The sequence below is a fragment of the Carlito syrichta genome, unplaced genomic scaffold (genome assembly GCF_000164805.1).
Source record: "Carlito syrichta isolate Samal-C Ts95f unplaced genomic scaffold, Tarsius_syrichta-2.0.1 Scaffold308051, whole genome shotgun sequence".
Classification (NCBI taxonomy): Eukaryota; Metazoa; Chordata; class Mammalia; order Primates; family Tarsiidae; genus Carlito; species Carlito syrichta.
In genome coordinates, this window is record NW_007252147.1 from 33,082 (window position 1) to 38,491 (window position 5,410).

The following is a 5,410-nucleotide window of genomic DNA, read 5'->3' on the forward strand; positions in this document are numbered from 1 at the left end:
ACTCCAACTCAAAAAAAAAAAAAAAAAATTAAAGTTATGCCTTAACTATACTATAAGGGAAAAAGTAAAGAAAGTAATTTACAATAAAATAATACATGATCCAATCAGAAAATGCTCAGGCATCCCTAAACTAAAAGACACAGTGGAGTAGGCAGATACTTGCATCCATCTGTAAAATCTCCAGGAAAGGGACAACCACAAAATGAACTGCATTAGTGATTCAAATTCCATGAATGATAGTGCCATTCAATTTATCACACCCCAGGAAGATGTAATAATCTTTTTAAAATGTATAAAAAAAATTTTATGTTTACATGTAAACAGATTGCAGGTTCAGCTCAGACAATTATAAACAGATTTTTTACTTACATAAATGAGCAGTGGGACACTCAAGTCTCGTAGGAAGCCGGGCTCGGTGGCTCAGCCTGTAATCCCGCGCCTTTGGGAGGCTGAGGTGAGTGGATTGCCTGAGCCCATGGGTTCGAGACCCACCTGGGCAGCGAGACCTCATCTCTACAATAAATAAAAAAATCAGCCGGGCGTGGTAGCGCATGCCTGTAATTCCAGCTACTCGGAAGGCTGAGGCGGAAGGATCGCCGGAGCCCAGCAGGTCGAGGCTGCGGTGGCCGGAAGCGGCCACTGCACTCCAGTCTGGGTGACATAGTGAGACTCCAACTCAAAAAAAAAAAAAAAAGTCTCGTAGGATGTGGGACAATTCTTTTGTTGTGCTGGGCGATGAAAGATGTCTACTCGACCCCACCAACTATATTCTAGTAGTACTCCCATCTCAATCACTGGGATGTGCAAAATCCCTCTGGAAATTTCCAAAACACCCCCTGGAGGCAGTTCTATCCCAACAGACTGTTGATCTATAAATCCGGTGGCCTCTTTCCTGTTATTGGCTTCCTGTGTACAGCATTTGATCTGCTGATGAGCTCCTCACCTCTCCACCCTCCCTTGACTCCCATGTCACTGCATCCCTGCAGTTTTCCCTTTGAGCCTTCACCAATTCCTGCCTGGTATCATGATCTGACTGCTCACTTTCCCCTACCCATCCCTGCTGTCTTCCCTTTTCCTCTTCACATGCTCTTCAACTGCCTCTCCTAAGCAACTGACTCTCAAAGTGCCCTTTCTGCATGAAAAATGCAAATCCACATTTCCGACCGCCACTTGGTCATACACATAGAAAGCCTTAAGTGATACGTGCCCCAAATCAAACTATAGGCGCACCTCAAAGACATTGCAGGTTTGATTCCAGACCACTGCAATCAAATGGATATTATAATAAAGTGAGTCGCACAAATGTTTTGGTTTCCCAGTGCATGTAAAAGTTGTATTTACACTAGGTTGTATCCTGTTAAATGTGCGGTAGCATCATGTCTTTAAAAATGTACATCATTTTAAAAGAACTTATTGCCAAAAACTGCTGTCATCTAAGCGTTCAGCAGTCATACTCTTTTTCCTGGTGGTGGGTCTTTCCTCAACGTTGACAGCTGCAGACTGATCAGGGTAGGGTGCTGAAGGCTGGAGTGGCTGAGGAAATTTCCTAAAATAAGACAACAATACAATAGTTAAGTTTGCCACATCGATGGACACTTCCTTTCAAAAAAGATTTCTCTGTGGCATGTGATGCTGTTTAATAGCAGTTTACCCATGGTAGAACATCCTTCAAAATTGAAGTCAATCCTCTCAAGTCCTGCTGTTTTATCAATTAAACTTGTGGACTATTCTAAAACCCTTGTTGTCATCTCAGCAATGTTCACAGCATCTTCACTAGGAGTAGACCCCATCCAAAGAACCCACTTTTTTTGCTCAACCGTCAGAAGCAACTCCTCATTTGTTCAAGTGTGGTCATGAGACTGCAGCAATTCAGTCACGTCCTTAGGCTCCACCTCTAATTCTAGTTCTCTTGCCATTTCCACCACGTGTTAAAGTTACTTCCTCCACCGAAGTCTGGAATCTCTCGAAGTCCTTTGTGAAGGTTGCAGTCAACTTCTTCCAAACGTTTGTTAACGTTTTATCTTGACTCCTCCCATGAATCCCAAATGTGTTTAATGGCATCTAAAATGGTGAATCCTCTCCAGAAGGTTTTCAATGTTCACAGCCCAGATTCATCAGAGGAATCACTATCGATTGCAGCTACAGCCTTATGAAATGTATTTCTTTTTTTTTTTTGAGTTGGAGTCTCTCTGTCGCCCAGACTGGAGTGCAGTGGCATGCTCTCGGCCACTGCAGCCTTGACCTGCTAGACTCCGGTAATCCTTCTGCCCCAGCCTTCCAAGTAGCTGGAATTATGAGCGTGCACTACCACACCTGGCTAGTTTTTGATTTATTATAGAGACGAGGTCTCACCAAGTTGCCAGGGTGGGTCTTGAACCCGTGGGCTCAGGCAATTCACTCACCTCAGCCTCCCAAAGTGCTGGGATTATAGGCTGAGCCACCAAGCCCAGCCTGAAATGTATTTCCTTAATACTAAAATCTGAAAGTTGAAATTACTCCTTGATCTATAGGTTGAAGAATGGATGTTATGGCAGCAGGCATGAAAACAACATTAATTTCCTTGTACATCTCATCTCCATTGGTGCTCTTGGGTGACCAGGAGCAGTGTCAGTGAGAAAAAAATCATTTTTTCTGAGCAGTCGGTATCAACAGTGGGCTTATAATATTCAGTAACCCATGCTGTAAGCAGATGTGCTATCAGCCAGGTTTTGTTGTTCCACTTATAGAGCACAGACAGAGTTGATTTAGCATCATTCTTAAGGGTCTTAGGATTTTTGGAATGGTAAATGAACATTGGCTTCAACTTAAAGTCACCAGCTGCATTAGCCCCTAACAAGCCTGTGTTTTGGAGCTTTGGAACCAGGCATTAACTTCTCTCTTAGGAGAGTTCTAGATGGTACCTTCTTCCAATAGAAGGCTGTTTTATCTACATTGAAAATCTATGGCCAGGTGCGGTGGCTCAGCCTGTAATCCCAGCACTTTGGGAAGCTGAGGCAAGAGGATTTCCTGAGCCTGGGGATTCGAGACCAGCCTGGGCAACTTGGTGAGACCTCATCTCCACAATAAATCACAAAAACTAGCCGGGTGTGGCGGTGTGTGTCTGTCGTTCCAGCTACTCGGAAGGCTGAGGCGGAAGGATCACCTGAGCCCAGCAGGTTGAGGCTGCGGTGGCCATGAGCATGCCACTGCACTCCAGCCTGGGCGACAAGAGTGAGACTCCAACTCAAAGAGAAAAAAAAAATCTGTTGTTCAATGTAGCCACCTTCATCAGGGATCTCATCTAGACCTTCTAGATAACTTGCTGCTTCATCTTAAACTTTTATGTTATGGAGGTGGCTTCTTTCCTTAAACCTCATGAACCAACCTCTTGCTAGTTTCAAACTTTTCTGCAGCTTCCTCACCTCTCTCAGACTCCATAGGAAAGAGTTAGGGCCTTGCTCTGGGTGAGGTTTTGGCTTCAGGGAATGATGTGGCCGGTCTGCTCTTCTCTCCAGATCACAAAAACTTTCTCTATATCAGCATAAGGTTGTTTCATCTTCTTATCATACACGTGTTAGCACTTTTTATTTCCTTCAAGAACTTTTTTCCTTTGCATTCACAACTTGGCTGTTTGGTGCAAGAGACCTAGCTTTTACCTATCTAAGTTTGACATGCCTTCCTCGCTATGCTTATTCACTTGTAGTTTTTTATTTAAAGTGAGAGTCGTGGGATTCCTGCTTTCACTTGAAAACTTAGATGCCACTATAAGGATATTAACTGGCCTAATTTCAATACCGTTGTGTCTCAGGGAATAGGGAGGCCTGAGGAGAGGGAGATGGAAACCGGCTGGTTGAAGGAGCAGTCAGAACACACACAACTTTTATCAATTGATGGGTGTGGTTCGTGGTACTCCAAAACAATTACAATGGTAACAGCGAAGAGCACGGATCATAGATCACCATAACAGATAGAATAAAAGTGAAAAAGTGTGAAAAACGGTGAGAATGACGAAAATGTGACATGGAGACATAAAGAAAGCACATGATGTTGGAAAAAATGATTCTGATAGACTTGTTGGATGCAGGGTAGCCACAAAACTGAAATTCATAAAACACAAACAAACAAAATTCCAAAACACAAGAAGTGCATTAAAGCAAAGCACAAGAAAACAAAGAATGCCAGTAGTCATCTCCCAAAACTCCATCAGTTTTATCTACTTATGTGAATGGCAGTATCATCCACTTAATCTAGAAATGGGTTTGATTCCTGTTCCTCATTCTGCACATCCAACTGATGGCACGCTCTGTCCATTTTTCCTCTGTCTTCTACCTGCTTTCTATCACCGTGGTTCAAGCTACCATTACCAGCAGCTTAGAGTATTGTCACAGCTTCCTAAAGGGTACGTCCACCCCAATTTATCTTTCGATACACCCTCCAAGGAAATTTCTGCATCAAAAACTGCAGCCAACGTTAATTGTTAATATCAATATTATATGCCATGCACTATACTCAATGCTTCCTAACGCTTTGAAAGTGCACAGCCATGTCATAAAGTTGGAACTATTATTGTTTAAGTTTTAAAGATGAGGCAGAGGGAGTTTGAGTAGGTTAAATAACTTCCTTAAGGTCACAAGGCGCAGAAGTGGCAACACTAGGAAGCCAGGGCTACCTGGCTTCTGAAGACCATTTCCTTTTGCTCTCTTTGCCACTACCCTGGATCAGAATCTGTTCCGTCTCTGTCCCATCCCATCTGCCTTCTCCTTCCCTGTGCATACTTCCAGTTCCTTGGCCCTTCTCTTGGTTTGCTCATCAGCCATTTCAAGAAAGACCTTCCCAGCAGGCTCCTCCTCTTTCCCTGTGTCCACATGGGTCTCCAGCCCGCCTTCTCCCCACTCTCTCTTCCCAGCTGCTTAGAGAAAGGCTGGAGAAATAAATGAAGAGTGCGGGGTAGTAGACACACAGAACTTCCTGCACCTTTGGCCTTTCTCGGCCTAACTCCCAGGGTTGCTTGATGGTTTGAATATAATGAACCCATTAAGTAAAAAGCACTCTCTGCAAGTGCTGGGGAGCGCCCTACACATGCCAGGTGTCATTACTCACCCTCCTCGTAGGAGCCCAGGGTTTCAACTGAGTTACTCTGTGAGCAACACGTTTCGTGTTCCAAGCAGAGGATGCCACACGCGTGATCGGGGTGACGGAAGGGCCCTACATCCTGTGAACTTGGCCCACCCTCATTACCTCCAAGTCCAGCTTACAACGGGGGTTGCCCTGAGCGAGTGCGCCAGGACGAAAATGGCACTCCCCTGCAAATGCCCCCTTACGCAGGGTCTCCAGCGGGGGCTCCCCATCGCCCCAGAAGTTCAAAGCGTTTGCAAACGCGCCCCCGGGCCCTCGCCAGGCCCGGGCCCCGTCCCCGCCCCTCCTTCCGGGC

The 5,410-nt window shown here is 45.0% G+C and overlaps 1 long non-coding RNA gene across 1 annotated transcript; it reads right to left on the minus strand.

Moving 5' to 3' along the window:
- Window positions 1–1,305: 1,305 nt before the first annotated feature.
- LOC110596256 lies at window positions 1,306–5,359 on the minus strand. The gene is made up of 2 exons (XR_002482354.1): window positions 5,080–5,359; window positions 1,306–1,546 (listed from the first exon to the last, which is right to left on the minus strand). It is a non-coding gene; the product is annotated as an uncharacterized LOC110596256 (long non-coding RNA).
- Between the last annotated feature and the right edge of the window lie 51 nt (window positions 5,360–5,410).